Source organism: Sinohyriopsis cumingii, chromosome 10 (assembly GCF_028554795.1).
Source record: "Sinohyriopsis cumingii isolate HCF-2022 chromosome 10, ASM2855479v2, whole genome shotgun sequence".
Lineage (NCBI taxonomy): Eukaryota > Metazoa > Mollusca > Bivalvia > Unionida > Unionidae > Sinohyriopsis > Sinohyriopsis cumingii.
This window is the reverse complement of record NC_142970.1, coordinates 122352688-122377142: the sequence shown is the minus strand read 5'-3', so window position 1 is coordinate 122377142 and position 24455 is coordinate 122352688. Positions and strand designations below refer to the sequence as shown.

Here is a 24455-nt window from a genome sequence, read left to right as displayed (position 1 = left end):
TCCCGCACTGCATGGTTGACCACTATAGAATAATGTGGTCTCATAAATACGTTTGGATCTTTCAATAAAGCATAATCAGATAAACTAAATAAAGGAGGCCTAACGCGACCCAGGAAAAACACATAGAGAATAAAGAAGCGTGAACCTTGGATCGAGCGTAACCTACCTATCAACATCTTTAAAGACTATTATGAGGAACGACACATATTATCACTCGAATAATAAAATAGGAAATTATTTTTTTTAAACAAAGTCTAAATAGTACACCATTCCATCGTCAAAATTAGAAAACCATAAAACAAATTAAAAGATACAATATAACATCATAAAGGAAGAAATACAACTGGGAAAGATATTTGATCTATACTTGCTGTCTCAAACATAAAGAAAATATAGCATACACACAATATAACACCATTACATATAGCAAACACTGAGACCTAGGCGACATATAGCAAAGGTTACAAAACATTTCAAGGGAATGAACTTCGAGCAAGGTGAGGGAAACCAGACTCGGACGAACAACCCTTTAGATAACACTATGGAAACATAAATACCCCATCAAAAATTCTAAAAACTAAATTTTTTATATAAAATTTTGTTTTAATAAAACGTAGAACACATCTGAGGGGGAAATACACAAATATAAAATACTTTTTATTTTTTTTGGGAAATGGGGGCATCTGTCCGTTGCCCCCCCCCCACTCCCAAAAAAGTGTGTGTGTGTGTGTGTGTGTTATTATACCCATTACATTACTTGCAAAATATATATGGTGCTGACATTTTCGGCAAGAGGGAGACCTACCGATATTCTGCATATAATTATTTTAATGTTTTTCAGAGCGAGAGTATTGGGGCCTGATCTGTTCAATATATTTCTCAACTGATACAGCAGGTATAATCAGAGGCGTAGCGGGGGGGGGGGGAAGGGGAGTACATATGTCCCCGGGCGCCAAGGTACAGGGGCGCCAAAATGAGGCTTACAACGTTACATTATAATAAGTAAACAAGGGTAATATTCAAAAATGTGATTAAACGGGGAGGGGGCTGGGGCGCCAATTTTATAGTTCGTCCCCGGGCGCAAAATATCATAGCTACGCCTCTGGGTATAATAGAGACCTCCCCCCCCCCCCCCGAGTTTGCCACAGAGCGCTCGTGTAATATACGGTTTAATACAAAATACATGATTGTGGGCAGGAATATACAAAATTTGGTCGATATACATGATCGTTGGTATCTATTCAAACGAGGGCCATGAAATACATTAGCAAATTCCTACAGTATTTTAAGGCAGGCGATTACGAATTATTTAAACCACGTTTTTCATCTGTCACATATTTTATAATCATTTTGAAGTGGCTGCTTTATCTCGAGGAAAACGAGCGGTAAGTGTTATACAAAACAAAATCTTAATAGCAATTTGATCACTTTTGCGTCATTTGACAGTAAGAATAGTAATAAATAGAGGATAATTTCTTTTCCTACGTTAGGCCTAATACCTGGTATGTTTTTTAGTGTGGTACACACACAAAAAACAACCCCAAAACAACACTAACAACATTTTAAAAAACCCACAAAAACGAGTGCCGTGCCGAAGCCACGGGCTAAAATGCTTTATTATCATTTTTTTTTATTTATAGTATCAATCACAAATTGAAATATATACAGTATTAGCGTTGGAAAAGAAAGTTTTCTTTTTGTTATATTTTTTTTTCTCACCCTAGCGAAACACTTTCTGCAAATGACCTTAATAAAGAAAAATAATAAATTAACCTAAACCACTTTGAATGTCGACCGTATCTTTTATTTACACGGCATCATGCGCGGAAGAAAATACCAACTGAACCGGGATTTCAGACAGCAGATGAATTGAAGTTGATTCATTGAACATCATTAGCAATTGTACAATCAAACAGATGCAACAATGAAAAGTGGAACTATGAAAAATCGAGAATGTTAGATTTGCGAAGGATTTATTCCGAATCATTGTCTGCTAATAGAGAATTCATGTCAGTTGCTGTGTCGGCGATGCCCACACAGCGCGCCGTCCAAATGTGAAGTTGCGTTTTGCTGACAGACATAACACTGTGCCATAATTTATCTGATGGCATGTAAAGAAGCTGCTTAAATTATAGTATTTAAAAGTTTCTTCATTTTGTAAGAGCTCAAGAAATTAATTCTGGTTTGAAAGACAAGATGACGGTAAAACTCAGAAGACGTAGCTGTACAGTACCGTTGGTGTTGGAGACCTCATAATAAAGGTAACTGCGTTAACTTCGCTTTTTGTTTGGTAATTTGTTGGATATTATCTTTTGCTGATCTTCTTTGAGCTTGGAGTAAATTTTACATTCTGAACATTTTTATTTGCACTTATCTGCTTAATATGTATTGCTGGGATATCATATAGAATATGAAGTCAGTATAATGGTACTATATTACATATTTGAATGATAAAAGACTGGTAAATGATATAATGATAAACTACAAAATAAATAATTTGCCCAATATCCCAAATACGTTAATTAAAACAAACATTGAATGTAAATTCAGATATAATGAGCAGTTGTAAGAAGTAAGAAATAACATTTTATCCATTGAACCTGTTATGTGTTATCATCATCAGTTTTAAAATAAACACATAGAGACAAGTTTGCTTAAATTCTAAAATTAACACACACACACACACACACACACACACACACATATGGTATTTTAATCTAATACAGAAATGGTGACATTGATATATGCAGACCAATAGTTTTTTTCTTCTACAGATATAAATTAAAAAGCCTAATTCTGAGAGTTTCACCTACAACATTCATGATGGGAAAGGGCCACTAATTAAGAGCTGACATATGTGGAAGAAAAATACCATCCATGTTGAAAAGGGCTAGAGGTAATGTGAGAAAACATAATTTATCAATCTTATTTAACATTATTGTTGATATTTTATCTCAACTGGTCAAAAGGCTAAGTGGGTTTATGTAATGGTCCAGAGTGTGTTATTTATTTCACATCCCCTTCTGTCTTTCAACAGTAAGAAATTAGCTACTTTGGAGTCCATAGTTCTGATCAATTTGTTTATATAAAACTTGGTTTTGGGCTTAAATCAACATCTTGGATAAATCTAATAATGAGCAAAATCCAAGTATATACATGTGATCATGTATAAGATTAGTTGAGTTTTTTAACCAGCCTAAAAGCCATACTTCCACAATATAGGCTAAAATCATTAAGTTGTCCTTGAAGTTTGATGAGTGTTAACCATTAATAATAATAAGGTGATCTTTCATCTGAGTATGTTACCACCGCATGCAATATTTATACATGTAGTGCAGTTTTTACTAAACGTAGAATACATGCTTATATAAATGAGATCTAGATTGAAGAAGTGAAGATGCATACAAATACATGAGGTTATAACCACTACTGCTGATTCAAGTTTGATCATGCTTGGCCATTGGGCTTATAGAGTCAAGTTTCACAATGATGCTTATTATGAGTGTGATAAAGGTATGGTAGTGAAGTGACCTTGCATCTGATTGGCAGAGTTTCTTATGATTTGCACAACAGTGTTTATGATCCAATTTAGATCTGACTTGTTTAATTATTTGCTTGTATGTCTGAGGCTATAAGCAAAATCTATGCATATAATGTGGTGGTTCTACATCTCACTAGCCATTCTTGCTACTGCTCTTAAAACTATTTCTCATTAATTTCATCAGACTTGGTGAATAGATTTATCTCATCAAGATATAGCAAAAGAGCAATTTTGTAAAAAAAATATTCATTCATATTAAACTCAAATTCTGCATCTGATTGGTTGACCTTGCAAATACTATAAGGGCTCTATTTCTGACAAAAAGATTATTTTGATCTAATGTAGCAGAAATGCTTATATGATCAAAACATTGAACATATTTGATGACAAATAAGAAATAGTTTTTCATGCAAATTTGATAAACATTGATAAATCGGTTCATATCATTAAAAGCTTGGAAGAGTTTGATTACATGTGAGACCATCACATATTAATCATTCTTTATTTAGAGAATTATTTTTGTCAGGATTTAGTAAAATATGTAAAATCAATATGGACTGGTTTTGTTATGTACAGCAACACTAGTTGTTTACTGAGTACTGAGGGAATTGGAGTAAGGCAAGGGTACATTGCAGTAGGTAACCTGGTTGACTTGATAACGGGATTTTAACACAAACATTTTTATCAGGAGTCTAGCATACTAACCATTGATTCACTGCAGATCCTGCCCCCATTAGTTACCTTTTAATACATAAAGCATTTGGGTTTTTTATGTCACAAATCCCATAGGGATTAAAATTAACATCATAGGTCTCACTGGATAGTTTCGTATTTTGACATCCCTCTAATTTTTAAGGTAGAAGGCATGAACCTAATTATCACAAGCCTAGCATTTATAAATTTACACATAAGCTAAATCTATAATGTGGTTCAGATTTACTTTGAGTTAGGCATGGAAATAGGTTGGCTTGTTGGTGACTGCCTGTCACAGTTAGATGAGCATTGGAGATCATATGCGTAACTTAGTCTGCAAATGAGCTGCGGACTTTTATTTGTGTCTGCTACAGAGGTAAATATAAAAAAATCTTGATGGTAGAGGGGTGATGAAAAGTATGCTAATTTGTTATAGTACTAGTGAACTTTATTCATGCATAAGGCACATACTGATTCTTTTAGTTGCCTTGTCACAGAAAAATATTGAAAATAGCTATTTCTAGTAAAAAATGAATGTAAAATGTACCTGCATCCTTTGACCCTACCAGAACCAAACTAAAAGCTCAAATTTGTGCAGCTGCTTTTGCTCATCACAAACATAATTGGGAGTATAACTGCTAACCCTACCCTCTAGCACACATTTCATTCATTCATTGGATTAAAGTCACGTGCACCTTTCGGTATGTGCGACTGTTTAGTTTGTACACGTTTGTGTACTTTTTGAATTTAGCGATTAACTTATACAATGCCCCCAAGCAAGCAAGCCGAAGCCCAGGTGCCCCAAAAGGTCCCGCCCAGGCTCTCATCGCTGCAACCTTCTCCATCGTTGTACTCCGTTGGTGGTCTGTTTCTGCATCCTGCATCTCCTTCCTCTCTCATTTCAGGCAGTAACCGAAGCACACCAGCAGCAGTATTATGAAATTTTCGTTGCAATCAATGCCCAGTTCCCTATATTTATTGGGCTATTCCTGTACTATCTTGCCAAACATGTGATTGTCACATACGCTTCAGATATTCCTGAGTTGTGAATTTTCCTATCTTTTGTAAGGTCTATTAAATTTTGTGTACTTTGCGTACTTGAATTTTCCGAAAAATTTTTCACATCTAGTAGGCTTTTAGTAGCCCTTTATTTTGTTTTGGAGATCTCAATTTGGTTAAGTATTTCGTACGTGTGGCTTTAAACCAATCAGTGTGTTTCAGGGCCAGTAAGTTGTTGGTCAAAAGAGGGCTTTCGTGGGTCAGAATGAAAGCCCTATGTGGTAAAATTTGTTTGTAAAAAAGATAAAAAAAAAGAAAAGAAAAAAAAAAAAAGGTGGGTAGGGAGTGTGTATGCTATATTTGTGTGATGGCTATAGACATTTTTGTTCGTTTTTCTGCTTTTCCCACATATCCCGACAACACACATTCACGCTCACTTTCTCATTCACACTTATAAGTAGATGTGGGGGGGGGGTGGCCTTATTTCTTTTGTTTGATTTCGGGAAGGCAATTCTTTTCATACTGGGGGGTGGGGGTGGTTTGATTATTTGAGGCATACTCTTTTCATTGTTTCTGCCTTCATTCCCCAAGGTCTGCAAGTGTCCTGTTCTTTCTTCTTTTACTGCCTTAGGACGTTTAACTTCATCCTGTGCCTTTTCCTGCTCTTCTTTATTTCAGCTCTTTCTGCCTTATCCCGTGTCCGTTTCTATTTTGGTCTTCTCGTCCTTTTGATACTGCCATGTTCGCCGTGAGATGTTTTCTTCGAGGGAGGTGGTTTGATTGCCTTTGTTTCCCTTCGCTTTGACCACTTGGCTATTTACCTGTTATTTTTGTTTAGCTTAGCTATTTGTGATTTATTTTAATGTATATTTTTTTTATTTTTATTTTTTTATATTTTTTAAATTTTTTTTTGATCCTACGGGACCTAGCATGCCGTTATAATTCCGAAACAGTGATTTTGTAATATTTTGTCCTTATCTGGTTTTTATTGTTCGGGTTATGATCGGCTGTGCCAGTCTGTGAACCCACGACACCGAGCCGGCCGTCACAATTCCCAAACAGTGATTTGTAATATTTTGACTGGTCTTTGATTTACATTTTAATATTTTTTTTTTTTTTTTTTTTTTTTTTTTTTTTTTTTTTTTTTTTTTTCTTTCTTTTTTTTTTTTTTTTTGAACCTACGGGGCCTAGCATGCCATTATAATTCCAAAACAGTGATTTTGTAATATTCGTCCTTATCTGGTTTTTATTGTTCGGGTTATGAGCGGCGGTGTCAGTCTGTGAACCCACTAGCCCGAGCCGGCCGTCACAATTCCCAAACAGTGATTTGTAATATTTTGATTGGTTTTTTTCTTTTTTGGTTCGATCTTTTAGGTTTATTGGTTTTAATTTCTTTACATGGTCTCTCTTTATACCCAACCCTTCATTCGGTTTAGATTTGTCCCCTTTTGCCTATTTTGTTAATGAATGTCATGATGTTATTATAGGTCATTCCTATGTTATTGTTTTTTGCCACAAGTAACTCCGGGTATGTCCACCGTTCTCCTATTTGTTCCTGTTGAGATTTTAGTTCGGCCCTTTCCTGGTTGTATTTGGGGCATATATTTATTAAGTGTGCGATTGTTTCTGGAGTTGGGCAGTAGGGGCAGTTTTCGGTTGGTCCCCTTTTTATGTGTTTCCCTGCGCATCCTGCCAATAGTGTTTTACCTGTTCTTATTCTATTTATTATTGTTATATCGTATGGATTTTTGAAGGTCGGACTTTCGACTTTTCTACTTACTTTTTTCATCATCGTGTGTATTAGACTGTTTGCATCCGATTTTTCCCATAGCTCTTGCCACATGTCATTGATCTTGTCCCATGTTATTGATTTCAGTGACGCTGTATGCTATATTTTGGGCTTTTGGTTCGTTTGTGGCGTTTTTTGCTTCTGCATCTGCTTTGTCCTTGCCTGGGATTATGGATGTGAGAGGGTATCCATACGAATTCAACGTGTTTGTTGTTTTTTTCAATCTCTTTAAGTAGCGATCTTGCATGATTAATCATATTAGGTCTGCTCTTGGATTGGTCTGTTGCTAACGATTGTAGTACACTGTAAGAGTCGCTTAGAATGACTGCCTTAGTTGTGGGGTATGTTTTGACGTATGTTAATGCCATTAGTATTGCCATGAATTCTACCGTGTATATAGCGCATTGGTCTGGGAGTCTTTTTCCAACGGCGACATCTAATTTTGGGATCACTATCCCTGCTGCAGTTTTATTTGGATTTTTGGTTTTTGATCCATCTGCGAAGATTTGCGTGTATGTCTCGTATTTGTTGTCAATGTACGTTAGTATTGATGCTCTTAGTCCTATCGGGTCATTTTGTTTTTGTCCTAGTTTACGTAAGCTAAGATCTATTTGTGGTGTGGGACAGGTCCACGGGGGGTCTGGGTAGTACCTTATTTTTTCTGGGTTGATATTTGCGATTTGAAATTTCCTTTTTAATTCTATAATTATTTTCCCACTAGGTATTTTTTTATTTTTTCCTTTTGTATCGAATGGTTTGTCGCATGCTAAGAGGGCTTGTAGCGTGAGGTGGTTGGGTTGGTGTATTGATATTCGAGTCGAGTATCGCAGCATCAATTCCTTCCGCCTTAGGTCTAGCGGGGGTTCTCCTACTATTATTAAGATATCTTGTGTGGGGGTACCATTTAGGACGCCGGTGCATACCCTTAGCGCTTTTGATTGGACTGTGTCTAGTTTCTTTAGTAACGTGGCGTTCGCCGCTCCATATACCTGGCAACCGTAGTCCAATTTTGCTCTTATAAGTGCTCTATATAGGGTAACGAGTGTTTTTTGATCAACCCCCCAATTCACCCCTCTGAGGTTTCTGTGGAGGTTGATGTCTCGTTTGCACTTCGTTACGAGTTCTTGGATATGAGCTGCCCACGTGAGTTCGTGGTCGAATACCATACCTAGGAGTGTCGCTTGTTTTTCGAATTTGATGGGTACCCCCTTTAGGGTTAAGTTTGGAGTGGGTGGGGGGTGGCCACCTCCCGGATTGAAAACTATGCCTACTGTTTTTAGAGGTGACAATTTAAATCCCCATTTATCTGTCCAATTTCCTATATCGTTTAGTCCTTTTTGTAAGTGCTTGGTCGTTTCTCAGCTGGCTGGGTTGCCAGTTTTCCATACGGCGCTGTCATCAGCGAATTGGGATAAGTCAAGGTGGTTGGGTTTTACCGCTGTTTCCAGGTCGTTTATCATTATATTAAATAAAGTTGGGCTGATTACGCTTCATTGTGGCGTGCCATTTTCCAGTTTGTATCGTTCGGAGTAGTCTTGTCCTAGTCTGACTTGTATCTTTCTATCGGTTAGGAAGTTAGCAATAAATTTGTATATATTGCCAGTTATTCCGTATGGTTTAAGTTTACTTATCAGTCCCTTAGTCCACATTAGATCATATGCTTTTTCCATGTCTAAGAAGATGGCTGTAACATATCTGGATTTTTAAAATTTTTCTCTAGATGCTAATTTGACAGCGGTTTCTAGTCTCATGAGTTGGTCTATTGTGCTTCGGTAGTTGCGAAACCCGCTCTGTGTATTAACTAGTAGTCCTTTGCTTTCTAAATGGTATTTCAGCCTGTTGTTTACCATAGTTTCCATTATTTTACATATATTGTCTGTTAGTGATATGGGCCTGTATGATTTTATATCGCTTGAGGGTTTTCCAGGCTTAAGAATCGGGACCACTACTGCCTTTTTCCATCTTATAGGTATGGTACCGGTTTCCCATATTTTATTAATGAGGTTAAGTGCAATTGTGACAAGTTTTTTGGGTAGGTTCTTGTACATTTCATACCCCAAAGTATCCTCCCCGGGGGATGTGGTCTTTTTGTCGGCGAGGGCCTTTCTCCATTCGGCTTCTGTAAACGGAAGGTTTAGTGGGCCGTCATTATTTCCTGCTTCCTTTATGTTGTCAGAGTTGCTTTCCTCAAATTGCCTTTTATGATTTTTAAACTTATCCTCTAAGTTGGTATTGCTACACATGTTGGCGAAATAGTTTGCGAATAATTCTGCCTTATGTTTGTTGTTTTGTCCAGGTATGTTGGGGGTTATTGATTTAGTTTTGCCTCTCATTTTTTTAATTCTTTGCCACACCTCCTTCGATTTTGTGTTAATATCTAGTTTTGAGCAGAATTCTCTCCATGAGTTTTGTTTAGCTATCATAATAGTTTGTTTGGCAGTTTTTTCCTTTTCCTTGTAGTAGTTAAAGTCCCTATTATTTTTAGTTCTTTTGAATTTGTTTAGAGCTCTTTTTTTCTCTTTAATTGCTATTTTACATTCATTATTCCACCAGGGCACCGTGGGTTTGGGTGCTACTCCTTTAGTTTTAGGAATTGTTTCTTGGGCCATTGTGTTAATGGTTTCTATTAATTTGTCATTAAAGGTGTCAATGTCCCGGTGATATATGGTTTCTGGGTCGATTGAGTCACCTATCTGTTTGAACCTAATCCAGTTGGCCTGTTCGTATTTCCATCTTGGTGTGAAGGACGCTTTATTTTGAGGTATTCTAATTTGTATTTCTATATTTATAAGGTAATGGTCACTTCCCATAGGGTCGCTTTCATCAACTTGCCAATCAGAAATGCCTGTTAATCTTGGTGTGCATAGAGATAGGTCTATTGCTGATGTGTGGCCTGTTCTGTCATCTATCCGGGTGTGCATTCCGTTGTTTAGAAAAACTAAGTTGCATTTTTGTGCCCATTTTTCTACAATTTTTCCTTTAATGTCCGTCTTTTGACTCCCCCATAGTTCATTGTGCGCATTGAAGTCCCCGCATATTACCACCCATTCTCCACAGTCTTTAATCATTTTGATTGTTTCGTCTGCACTTAAATTGCGCTGCTCATTTGTTTCATAGAGGTTAACGATTAGTACCTGCTTAGTTTGAGCGGTTATTTTGACTATCTGTATTTCGAAGTCATTGGGCGGTCTACTGTCTGTTAATTTATGCATTTCTGATGTAATTCCATCTCTAACAAAGGTTGCTAACCCCCCTCCTCTTGCTGTGGGGGATCGATGCTTTAGGTATTTGGTGTTGTAGCCTATGATGTTTGGGATACGTGAGGTATCATTTAGGTGGGTTTCCTGTATGCATATAACATCTGGTTTTCTTTCCTGTTCAAGTATTTTGTTATTTAGTTGGTCAGCGTGGGCCCTAAGGCCGCGTGCATTCCATTGCCATATTTTGATTTCTGCTCTGGAATCCATCTCTAGTGCAAAAAGTCTTAATAGTTTGTTTAATTTACTGTTGTTTTCGTTTTATGCGTGTTTCCTACCAGTGAGGGTGCTACCTATTTATTTTGTTTTTGGTATCCTGATTTTTGTTTTGGCCTGCTTATAGTTTACCCCATGGGAGATCATATATTCGACTATTAGGGCTTCTCTAAGAGCCCTGGGGCATTCTGCGTGGTTTGGTTTGTGGTTACCACTACAGTTAGCGCAGTGCTGATTGGTGGCGCTACATGTTTTCCGGTCTGGGTGGTGAAGACCACATTGATTGCACCGGAATAGGTTTCCGCAACTCTTAGAGTAATGCCCCCAATTTTTGCAGTTGCCACAGAACCGTGGTTTGTTTTTGAAAGCAAAAATTTTTTTAGCCTCGAGTTTTTCGGCTATTTTGATAGTTTCTGGGGTGGCGCCCTTAAAAAAGAGTACCACTGCAGTGCTATCCTTTCCCCTTCTTGTTTTTAGGCGGATTGCTTTCTCTACTTCCTGTCCTTTACTCCTTATGTAGTCTACTATTTCATTGGTTTTATTTTGAGTTGATACGTATATGACTCCTTTGTTGTGTGTTTTTGGGGGGTTTGGGTCTATGTGTTGTTTTGTTCTGTTGTGTCTAGTGACCTGAACATTTATTTGGTCTATTCTTTCAATTTCCATATATTTGGCAATCTGTTGTTCAGTGGTGCATTTGATTATCAGCAAGTCGTCTCTAGTGCTTTTAAGTGTGAATTCTCCTTGGTGATGTTTGTTCAATTGCCATGCTATGGTTTTAAAGGCTAACTTCGTTATTTTGGAATTTACTCCCTTGACGAAGAGAGTCAGTTCAGCGGGGTGTTTCTTGTTTTGGATATTTTGCAGACTGGTCTTTTTTCCCCTGGTGTTTGTCTCTTTAGCTGACTTTGTTTCGTTGTCCATAACCGGCTTGCTGGGTCTTGTATTCTGACAGTTAGTGTGTTCCTTATTCTTTCTAACTGGTATTTGGGATTTGGTTTTCCTATTATTCTTACCTTTTGTTGAGTCGTGTGTGACTGCTTTATTTGTGGTAGGGTGAGGGCGTTCTGTTTCATCTAGTAGGTTCTCAGTTTGAGTCCCCTGGCTGCTAGTGTTTTTAACCAGCGTGGTCTGGGTTGTTTTTGTGCTTGTTGAGTATTGTTCCTCAGTTTGGGTACTCATGTCGGATGTAGTTTTGCGGTTACTCGGTAGATTGTCCACATTCTCGTTTACGCTTGGTGACAGGTAGAGTCTACTCATCGAGTCAGTTGGGGTCGAGTTGAAAATTGGCGTTAAGAACTGTATCTGTCGTTTTTCTCTTGGGGGGATGAGACTGCTTCGGAGTAAGTTTGCCTTAGTTTATCTGCCTTTAGGTTGACCAGGCAGCTGAGATAACTATTTGATGATGTGACATTAATTTTGTTGTTATCCATCTTGAGTTTCTTTATTTGATGTAAGGTATATATGACGGGATATTTCTTTAGTTTTAATCCTGGGTTTGTTTTGATTTCTTGCAATTTATTTGAGTTTAATTCTAGCTTAAAGCTATCTGTCTTAACTATACTTTATTCTACTTAGTACTATGAAAAAGCAACAGCTGTAAGGGGATATGCAAATAGCTTTTATTCTGATTTGTGTAATTAATTATTATATTACTATTATCCAATTTAAACTTATTGAAAATTATTTTCTAGCCAAATGGTCAAAGTAAAAGGTTTTACTTACCCCGATCCAATTTTCTTTTTAAGATCTTTAGAGTTTTTAAATACAGCCTTCTAATTATACAAGTTTCATTACATTGGTCAATAATTAGTCACATGTGATGACACTTGTAACTAATCAAACCACAGCAACTGAGAGCAGACTAAGCACTGATATTTATATGGTACAGTGGCAATATACAGTCTGTCTGCCGCAACACATGAAACAAACTGGACAAATCTGAAAGCCTTGAATTTGACTTTATTTATCTGTATGGTAGAACAGAACCTGAGTTGAAAAGCTTTTAAAGAAAGACCTTGATATCAAACCTAATAATAACTGCAGGAGTTATATTATGGATAATTAACCATTCTCTCAGTTTCAAACTGGGCATTCCATCCCATGGGGTTCTAAATGTAAACCAAGTGTAACTGATATCCTAATGAACTGTAAAGACCATAGCAGCACAACAGCAGGGGACCAGGTATGTCCAGATCCAGAAATCACAGACCAGTTTCAAACTGATGATGAACCACATAAAAATTACACATCTGCTAGAACTTATGTTATGAAGATAACTTAAATTGCATTATTATTAATCCTCCTCCTCACATTCATCATAATTGAGATGCATCATATATGTTTTATTGTAAAATAGTTTATGCAACATAATTCAGTGAAGACCTTTGCTGCCAATTTACCAGTGAACCATTTGTTTCAATGAACATATTTTATGTTGTAACAAGGAGCATCATTTAAACATTATGATACACTTATCATACCTGTATATGAAATCTTAATACTAACACTTATACTTGCAATACTACTACTAATAAAAACACCTGCATTGATAATTTGATTATGTTCAATTGGACTTGTATCTAAATGATCACCAGCTGTATGAAAAGACATATTTTAATATATAGATATTGGATGGAATACTAGTTACCACAATTGAATAGTCATATGATAAATGATATATTATTTTAAACAATTTATATTTGCAGTGAAACATACTTTTACATTATTTTCACTTAAATTTCATTTATAGAGCAGTATACTCTGCATTCATTAAATTACTGAAATGGTTATAATACAACAACAAATACTGCAACTTCCAGAATCACAAAAATCAAAAGATATAAACAAAAACTTCCCTACATGTATCAACAGTTGTCACTTAATAGACAGAACTCTGACGATTTAGAATAGGATGTTAACAAATTAGGTATTCAAGTTAAAAAGAAAAAAATACCAAGTAAGCTTACTACCAAAAAATCAAACAATAACAGTGAATTTTAGTACATTCCCAGGAAACAGAATATATGATTTTTCTTAACTTGATCTGATACATCTTAAATCTATAGAAAATGATTCATATTGTATGACTAAAATATTATGTAAACAAAAATTCCATCACTTTTTTCAGATGCAACATGCATACCCCAACCCATCCTTCTTGATCATAAAGTATACCAGCATTCCACTATAAGATGGGGAGCTGTAGTGGCTCAGTGGTTAGCTTTCTGGACCTGTGAAATAAGGTAGGTTCAAATTCTACCATCAGACCAACCTGGGTTAGCTACCATGGTGTGTCCTTGGGCAAGGCATTATACTTAAAGTGCCTTAGCACTAAATAACTTACTTGTGTTGGTTTACCATAAAAGGCCAAACCAAACACAAAAAAACAACAACTTTAAAATATGAGTTTTGTCAGTACTAAGTAATTGAAAATCATACTGAAGAAATGTTTTTGTTAATACAGATTAATGGATCTAAAAAATCTCTTTCTTCTGCAGGAGTTTAAAATGTTAAATTAAAAAGGTCATGGTACACATTGCTTTGTTCGTACACATCAGGCTCCGTAACCCATATCCAACTAAAAATTTTAGTAGAGTCTGAATAAAACATATTTTAATCTGGATGATAATATTCTTTCTCCATTCATATATTACACCACCAAGATTGATCCAAATAAGATTACATTTTACTATAACACTGAGGATGAGTATGCCTCTTAACAACTTACAAATGTGGAGAGAATGGAGTTAAACTGAACTTTGATTTCTTTTCAACCATAGCACAAGATGATCATTTATTATGAAAAAACCTGAATAAAGTTGGAGTTCATAACCATGACAGTCTTGATACAATATAAATTCAATATATTATTGTTGTCTTGAGGTATAGTTCTGTATATTACAATCTCACACAAGATCAGGGTATATTTTAGTACCATACAGTTAATTCGGGATTGTATTAATACCTATTCTGGTGAATGAACATTAAATAAGATTTACTATTTTGGAACCAGTTGCAATAAAGTTTACTAAACAAGAGAAAATATGACTTTACTATAATATCTAAAATGTAAAATCTGCAAACAGAATACTTGCTTGACTTTACACTTCAACTATATCATAATATTTATTTGAAATGAATTTATACAAATGGCATTAAATTTGGTTTCAGGCTGGTAATGACAATGGTAGTAGTGAATAGGGACGGTCTAGGGACTAGGGAACTTCCATGTTAAAAAGGGTATATCCACTCTGGGGACTATGTAATTTAACATGGGAGAAAAAAAAAAAATATCCATTCTAGGGACAAGGGGAATTTAACATGGGAGAAAGAAAAAAAACTATTCACTCTAGGGACAAGGGAAATTGAACATGGGGAATAAATCGTGGGACTGTCTTGGGACTAGGGGAAATGGAACAGGGTCGGGACCCTATTTTAATAAGGTCCCGACCTGATGGGTCTATGAAAATGGAACAGGCGAAAATTGAAACAGGGAGGGGTCTCTATTTTTTTATTATTTTTTTAAACAAAAAAATAAAAAAAGGGGTAGGCAATTGAAAGTCAAGATCTTTTCGAGAGATAGGAATGGCCCTGAAAAGGGCCTTTGGTTTTATGTTAATATACCCTTAACATAAAGGGCATCTGTGACATCTTCTTCTTGACCTTAGGCTGTGCCTGACTGCAGGACCATAGATTAAGACTCTTTTGAGGCATCCTTGATGCTCCACATAAGATTCTTCGCATCCACAGGCTGGTGTCTGTCCTGTGGATAACTGTCCAGTTGGATCGGACATACATTGATATGTCCGTCCGGAACATCATCGAAGACACAAGCGTTGAAGATTGTACATCGGTCCACATGTTGGGGTGCTGAGTAACAGGTGAAGGAATGCAGTGAACTGTACTTATTTATAGGGGGAGGAAGGATTGAAACGGATTGAGTTTGTTGACCAATCCAAACACGCGTTACAAAATTCAGTCAGCCCACGTCCAATCCGAAGAGAGCAGTCTGTGACGTCACATAGTCTATATAGATTCGCTAGCGCCTGTGCGTAGTCAATCTAAGCGACAGTTTTTCAACATGACGGAAACTCAGAAAACGATCAGTTTGGGTGCACTGATGGTGGAGACTACCCAAGGGAACCCAGACTTACTTTCAGAAGAGGTGAATTGGGATTTTGTGGATTTTTTTACCTTGCAAGAATTTGTTCCTGAACCTTCGTCACCTTCTCCTTCATTACCGCACATGGAAAATTTTAGACAGAGACAGAAAGAAGAATTGGAGAAATTTATACAACAGCAAAAGGAAGCGGAACAAGCTTTTCTCCTACAGCAACAGCAGCAAGAAGAAGAGGTAAGAAAAAAACAAGAAGAAGAAGACGCAGCAGCAAAGAAACAAGGGTGTCAAAATCAAACGGTCACGGTACTGTTAGACATTTTAGTTAAGAAGTCTGAAACAGATGTATCAGACTTCTTTATTACGGCCGAAGAGAATACGACCTTCCCAAGCTAAACACTCCAACCCTGTGACTACGCCTACTGCACCATCCTTAGTGATTTCAACGAAATCATCATCAACAGTATGCAGTCCAGAAGTAGGCCTTGGCCATGGCAAAGGCTTAAGACAGTTAAAGTTGATTGTTTAAACTCACCCCTTACACCAAAAAAGGCCCTTTTCAGGGCCATCCACGTCTCTCGAAAAGAGATAGGCTTTCAATTGCCAATAACTAAAAAAAACCATTTTACCCAATAGTACCTGTCTGTGTATGAGTGTGCGTGAGTGTAGGTTCTTATTTTAAAATCAAAACCCAAAGACACTTACCTTTTATAATTAATTTATTCTTTTATAAATATTTACAATTCACAATTCACAACAGAGCACTTTAAAAAGTTCATAGACTTATTCTGTCTCATTGTTCACTCTCTGTTTTTTTAATTTCTTCACCGTCATAGTCTTTTCCTCCTCTTCCTCCTCACTTTCTTCCCTTCTTTTCTTCTCCTGTTTCTTTTTCTTCACCTGTCTGTTTTCTTCCTCTTCTTCTTCCTCTTCCTCTGAAGAATCCCTCTCTTCTTCTGACTCCTCTCGTTTCTTTTTTGGGCAGTCTGGTGACCAATGTCCTTTTTCTTGACAATAATAACAGGTATCTTGACTTTTGTCTCTTCTAACCCCTTTTTTTTCTTTTTTGACGGTCTGGACACTCTGAAGACCAATGCCCTTCTAACAGATATAGCAAGTATCTTGACTTTTATCTTGAAAGGAAGGAGAGTAGTCCCTCGGCTGGTCTGAAGAGAATTTTCTAATGACCCCTCGCAAAGCTCTGATGAAACGTTCAATCTTGGTAGTCTCTTCCATTGTTGTGCTCAGTTTGAGAGTGAAATGAATAGTGAAAGGACAAGACACATACCCTTTATATACGCTGGTCTGCTATGACTATAAATTAATCCATGGTGTTTAAACTTTAGTCATTTGACTTTTTGCTATCGAGATGAAATGATCCAATTCATTTGAGAAGAAAGAAGAAGAAAGTAAGAGGCAGAAACGTGATCTATCGCCTCGTACTAGGGCTGAAGTCTTGGCACAAATTCATGCCAGTGATTTTGAAGAGGACATGAGTGAACCAGAATCCAAACCCTCTAAACAAAGTTTACCACCCTTAGTCAACCCTGAAAAGTACTATGACATTCGAGAGACGGAAAAGCGTCCCTCTAGAAAATTTAGAACTACGGCTTACAAATACACAGTGAAGTTTAAAGATTTCAAGTCTGAAGTACTGTTAGAGAAAGCAAAAGGGTTCATCACCGACATGTGGGATTCTTTGCTCACCACACTCAAGCGACAATGTCAACCCAAAGAAGATGATCGCTTGAGACTTTCCATACAACATGACGGCTTGAAATCCCCTGTTTGGATCGAGTTTAGCAGCCCTGCAGAATTGACCACTTCCAAAGTCATGGACAAGATTCAACACGTGCAACAATCTAATGACCAGTTTGACATCACCGATGGAAAAGCCACACTGGACATGACCCACGTCTCTCCTCCTCAAGGGACCGGACAATGCAGAAAGACCTTATTGGTCAACAACCTTCGCATTACCAAAACAAGTCTTGTCCAAATTAACAATTTTCAAGACCACATGTGTTTAGCCCGAGCCATCGTGGTGGGATGAACCTATGCCGACAAGAACGACACGGTAGAATGGAAAAGAGCCTGGGAGAACATTCGAAAATCGAACTGAGCCAAACAACGAAATGAAGCAGAACTTCTGTTACAACAAGCATGCCTGTCCAAAGACACATCCTGTGGCATTCCAGAGATGCAAAAATTGCAAGATGCCCTAGCTCCACGATACACCTTGAAAGTGCACCCTCAAGAAGTGCGCGGGTCTCTGTTGTTTCGAGGGAAAGACTTTAAGGATGGAAAATACATTCACCTCTATCATCACGATGACCATTTCGATACCATTACCACTATCACTGGATTCCTGGGATACAAATATTACTGTGAGAAATGTGACTTATGATGGTTATAATAATCGAGAGCAACACAAACATTGTGGATCGAAATGCTCAGGATGTTTGGCCTCTCAACCCTGTCTGAGCGAAGGGCAAGAACCAGTGCATTGTCCTGCTTGTCTGCGCACATTTGTCAGCCCTGCCTGTTACCAACAACATCTGAAGATGCAAGGTTCACAGAAGAAATGTGCTTGTCAACTCCTGAGATTGTGCCCAATGTGTGGACAAGGTCTATGTATCAACAGTACCAAGGCACACGTATGTTCAGGAAAGAAAAAATGTCACATTTGTCACTGCATTGTGGACTTGGAACACCAATGCTACATACAAAAATACCAATCCCAACCAGAGAAAGAGGATGGTCACAAGAAGAAGAAAGGCAATTTCATCTTTTTCGATTTCGAATGCATGCAAGAGATCAGTATTCACATTCCTAATTTCTGCGTGGCTCATCGAGCGTGCGAGAAGTGATTCAAGAACCTATCTTGAGTTATTGCCCTCACTGCAGTAAGATTCCTGGAGGGCGTGAAAAAATCTTTCAAGGACCAAACACACTAGCCGATTTCACACAATGGGTCTTAGACCCCATCGACAAGACGTGGAGCCAAGAGGACATCGAACATTATTATGGAGATTGTCATTGTCATGCCACGGTGATGGCTCACAATTTCTCCGGATATGATGGACAGTTTCTTTTGAGATGTTATACGGAACGTGGCATCGAGCGTCCTAAAATCACTTTGAACGGAGCCAAAATCATTTTCATGCAAGTGGGACAAGTGCAGTTTAAAGATTCGATGAGCTACTTAGCCATGCCTTTGAGTCGAATGCCTAAAATGTTTGGAATGACAGAAATGGCTAAAGGGTACTTTCCACACTTTTTCAATACAGAAGCCAATCAACACGCCGTTCTACCCCATTTGCCTCAGGCTCACTATTACGACCCTGACAACATGCGTACCGAACGAGAAACTTTCTACGCTTGGTACCAGGCTCACGCCTCCGACCCTTTCGACTTTCAGGAAGAAATGCTAAAGTATCGTCGTTCCGACATGGACATTTTACGGCGATGCTGTGGAAAATTTCGAGAACTGTTCATGGAACATGGAGGGGTTGATCATTTAAAAGAGGCTTGCACCATTGCCAAAGCGTGTTCCTTAGTCTACCGACAATGATTCATGCTTGAAAACACTGTGGCTGTCATCAGTCCTCAAACGACCAACTATGTCAAACATCAATACTCGGTCAAAGCCCCATGCTGGTTGCATTACTTGTGCGACAAGGAAGACAAATGGATTCAGCATGCCCGCAACGGACAGGGCGAAAGATCATCGGAATGCATTCGGTCAATGGCTGGGACTTAGAAAACCCCAAGATCATGTACGAGTTTAACGGTTGCTTATTTCACGGATGTCCCGTCTGTTACCCTGACCGCGGCACTAAAAATCAGTTCTTACAACGAACCATGGAAGACTTGTACCAGGCCATTTGTCAGCCACGCCTAAAGTTAGAACAGGAAGGATACCAAGTGGTGGAAATGTGGGAACACAAATACAATCACCGTTTGAACACCGATCCCGAGTTTAAACGCCTCATGGAAAGTTACCAGTTCATGGACCCCCTGAACCCAAGTAATAGTTTGTACGGAGGAAGGACCAATGCCACCTGTTTGCTGTACCAAGCTGACGAAGAGAAAGGAGAAGAAATCATATACTTGGACGTGTGTTCACTGTATCCCTACGTGTGCAAATATTGTTGCTTTCCTGCAGGGCACCCACAATTGTTCACCGAACACATCGACCTAAAAAACATTCGACAATACGAAGGCTTGATCAAGTGCAAAGTTTTGCCTCCCACGAACCTATACCATCCCATCTTACCTCGCCATTGCCAAGGCAAACTTATGTTTCCTTTGTGCCGTACTTGTGCTGAAACGTGCAACCAAGATCAACCTTGTCATCACACCCAGGAAGAACGGGCCTTGACGGGGACATGGGTCAGCGTAGAATTGTTCAAAGCTCTGAACATGGGATACCAACTGTTAGAAGTGTACGAAATTTGCCACTTTCCCAAGACACAATAATTCCACAAGGGTGACCCCACGCAGAAAGGCATTTTCGCAGACTACTTGGATGCCTTTTTGAAACTGAGCAAGAAGCCAGTGGCTATCTGTCCTGGTGTCACACTCCCGAAGACCAAAAGACATTCAGAGAGAAATTCTGGGCACAAGAAGGCATTACTTCAGATCACATTGAGAAAAACGAAGGCAGGCGATCGTTTGCCAAAGTGATGTTAAATTGCTTGTGGGGTAAAATGGCACAATGACCGTGTTTACCCAAGACGGAGTATTTGACCGAACCTTCCCGCTACTTTCAGATGATTCACGACAAAGCCAAATTCATGAAACACGTGGACGTCGTTCGTGAGGATTTGATCTTGGTGAATTACGAAGAAGATCTGAACTTTGTAGAAGATGACCCCTTTGGAAATGTCATCATTGCAGCTTACATGACAGCTCATGCTCGCTTAAAATTGTACGAAGCTTTAGAACTGTTAGGGGAACGTGTCTTGTACTTTGACATGGACAGTTGCATTTATATCGATCACCCGAGTCAACAGCACCCTGACATCGAAGGAGACCGTTTAGGAGCCTGGACAGACAAGCACCCCGATGACAAGATTCTAAGTTTCGTTAGTGGTGGTCCCAAAAATTACGGCTACGAATACTGGGCCAAACAAGGAGAAGTGCACACGAAGTGTAAAGTGAAAGGACTTACTCTGAATTATCGTACCAGTCGAGTGGTCAACTTTGGCATATTGAAAGAAGCCTTGCAGTCTAGAGATAGTGACCACCTATCAACCCAACAAGATTGTACGTTTACCCACACACCACATCGTCAGTCGACCCTTGGAAAAAGTCTATCAAATCGTGTAGCAGAAGCGAGTGCGGCTTCCCACCCACTTTACTTTGCCGTATGGACATGTCGGTATAAAACATTGGTTGTAAGAGGATAGCCACCCACCAGAAGGATGACTTCGCCGCAGCAAGAATCGAGTGAGAAATCCAGTGAGAACTCCAAGTTCAAACCCTACCATTTTCCAGTCTTCTTACCTGACTATTGTGATTGTGCCCGTCGATTGGACATGTTTCAAAAATGGCCTACGGATAGGGAAGGATTACCTTCTTCGTATGTTTTAGTTAGAACAGGATTTGTCTACTTCGGACCCGAGTCAGGATTGGGATACGAAGTACAGTGTTTCGCTTGCGGACTGAAGTTACGAATGGATCTATGTATCTACAAAGATTCAGCTATTCTGGAACATACTCGATGGTCTCCGCACTGCCCTTACCTTTCAATGGCCTTTCCACCCATTAAACTACGGTACAATTATGACGGTACCTTAGAGACGGTACCTTCCAAAACTAGACGTAAACACATTGCATCCTATTTCATTGTTGTTTCTTTTCCACATAATAGCTTATTTTTTATAAAATGTTAAACTTTACTAATCTTTTTTCAAGATCACTTTAGTTTGCAAAAATACATCTTGTCATTTATTGGCATTCTACATTGAATTTTGTAAACTAGCTATAAACCTGACCTAATTACTCAACTTAACTGCTGACAGAAACAGTCTACAGTAAATGTATTTCATTTCTATAGCTCGATGGATAAACATTACATCTTTTAAAGCTGTGCACAGAATAGGCCGACATATCACGAGTCAGGAAAACATGGGGGTGGTATCCCCTGTGTCCAAAATTAATATCATTTTGAATAGAATATTCTAGTGACAATTGCCTCTTTTCAAATGGTAAGCATTGCTTTTTTTTATTTTCATCAATCTGTCAAATTCGGTATGCATTTTGCTTTAATATTTGAGATGGAAACCTTAGGTGCATAGAAATGTCAGACAGCATTGTACATCATGGATGGTGTCCAACATACTTTTATGATCATAAAACAAAATCCCATTTTTTAGTTATGGCCACTGATTTAAAAAATATTCATCCAAGCTAAATATAATAATACTAATAATGAGGACTTTGTATAGCGCCTAATCTTTAGAAGCTCTAAGCGTTTTGCAACATTAGACAACATAAAAACATACACAATGATATGATTACAAAAACAAACACCATGAAATTAGAAAACATAAAAAACATGCTGAGAATATTTAAGGTAGTTAACATTATTAAGTCATTAAGTTTGTTTTTGTAGTCAGAATAAGTAGTTTTGAGAGCACTCTTGAATGGGATCACTGCGTCTTTGTGTCTAAGTTCAGTGGGCAATTCATTCCATGTTGCTGGGCCCTGGTATGCAAAAGAATGCTGTCCATGTGACTTTGTTTTCATAGTGAGAATAATGAGTATATGATTGTCGGAAGAGGAGTGTAAGTATCTTGCTTGTGTGTACACATAGGTGAGGTCGGATAGGTATGTTGGACTAGAGTCTGTCAGTGAAACGTAGCACAGAGAACTAATGTTGTGTTTGATTCTGGATCGAATGGATAGCCAGTGTTGGGTACAGAGCAGCGGGGAGGTGTGCTCTGATTGTGGTACTCTAAGTATGATCCAAGCAGCTATGTTTTGAACTTTTTGAAGTCTCTGCAGTAGATATTAAGATGAACCAGACAGAATTGAGTTACCATAGTCCAGTCTTGAAAGCAGTAATGAACACACAAGTGTTTTAGTGGCATCAACTGAAAGATATCTGAGAATGGAGCTGATGCGTCTCAGCTCAAGATACGCAGCCTTGCATATGTTCATGACATGTTGGTGCAATGTGAGAGTACTGTCCAGAGTAACACCTAGGTTTTGTACTGATTGTGTGAATTTAATGTTGGTGTTGCTGATATTTATTGTGTGAGGTAAAGGATGTGAATGAGAAAGTCTTTGATAAGTAAGTATGGCTTGATTTAAATTGTGTTTTTCATGTGACTTGCCAGAGATTTTTAAATGAATTGATAAAGTAACTTGAGACACATTTCAAAGTACATGTTTTAAAAATATTCCATTGATTATTGCTGGCATTTAGAAAAATGCAATGCATCCTTTGTTGTGAAACTTATTTTAAAACATTGTATTACTCATGCAGAAGCCTGCTTGAAAACTAATGGCAAAGCAAAGGCAAATGGAATGGAAGAGACCATATCAGAGACCCTCAAATATGCACCCAACCAACGCAGAATGATAAAAAACAAGGTAATCCAAATGACTCTTATTTCATCAATATTGGATTCAGTTTCGTCTTTTAAAGCATAGTATTTGCAAAGCGGATGCATTTCTAAACTGATAACAAAATCAGCTTATCCTATTGCCCAGGACTATCAGAGCTAGAGTCCAGCTAACTACAATATGCATATATCTTGTCTGATCGGACAAGTGCCTCCATTTGGAATTTTTATTCACATGAAATATTTGGATGAAATAAATTCATCTTTGTGCAAATTGATTGCACCATCCACTTGCCAGAAATGACAAGTAAGTGCAAAGTTATCTTGTATCATGGCTTAACGATAGTAAGGGAAGCACAAGTGCAGTGAAGAAAATTTCATACATTTTTATAATGCTGATTAACATGACTTCTGCATATGTAACTAGTGCTGAGATGATATGACTTTATTTAAGCATTACAATTTTGTTTTAATTTGCAGGTGCCTGAGCAGAAGAAGTAATAGATAAACTTTACAGTGGAGTTGGAGACTGATTCTGATTCATAATCTTAATTAAATCTAGAAAATAAACATTAAAGTCATATTAAAATATCTGTTGTATTGTTTCCTTCTTTCATTTTTCTCTTAAAAACAAATGTCTGAACCTTTAGTCTGTAAATTCAGTGGATTCCTTATCAGCCCATCTACTTTTACTTTACACCATGCTACTTTAAAAAAAAAATGAATTATCCCCATTGGGGTAGGTCCCCCCAACCCCCCACCCTACTTTGTCAACTTACCTGCCACATTTAAATCTAATGGAAGGCCCTGCTGTAAAGCCTGTTAGTAAAACTACCCAACAAGAGGATTTCATACATTTGCAACTCCTAGATGGATGGTAATGTTTTCATTTTTGTAATGTAGATTTGGACATTCTTGCCACCAGTATGGAATATGTGTTTCAGAAACACAAGCAGCTTTCATCAGATTTGCATATAGGTTTTATATGTTGTGAGTATGTTGTAGGAAGTTTTTTTTAAATAACATCATATGAGATGATGCCAGTGGAAATGGCAGAAAAGTGTCTGTATTGTTCACCAACTACACCTTGTTCTTACAAAATGTGGCTGTTACACATTCCCATGATGATGTCACTGACAGCCATCAGTGAGGAATGCCCCAACAAGCATAATACAAATTGCTTCCATTGTAATTGTTACAATTCCATTCTGACCACTCCGGTGTCCTAGTGGTTAGAGCGTCCGCCTCAGAAGCGGGAGGTCAT

At 38.0% G+C, this 24455-nt stretch overlaps 1 protein-coding gene and 1 long non-coding RNA gene across 2 annotated transcripts in view; both read left to right on the top strand.

The window, feature by feature from the left end:
- Positions 1–24455, top strand: part of LOC149791128 (uncharacterized) — an 82633-nt gene that overhangs the window by 38999 nt on the left and 19179 nt on the right. The window lies entirely within an intron of this gene.
- LOC149791129 (uncharacterized) lies at positions 1405–23782 on the top strand. Its single transcript, XR_016423664.1, has 5 exons — positions 1405–2261; positions 2775–2896; positions 13626–13740; positions 23113–23219; positions 23672–23782. It is a non-coding gene; the product is annotated as an uncharacterized LOC149791129 (long non-coding RNA).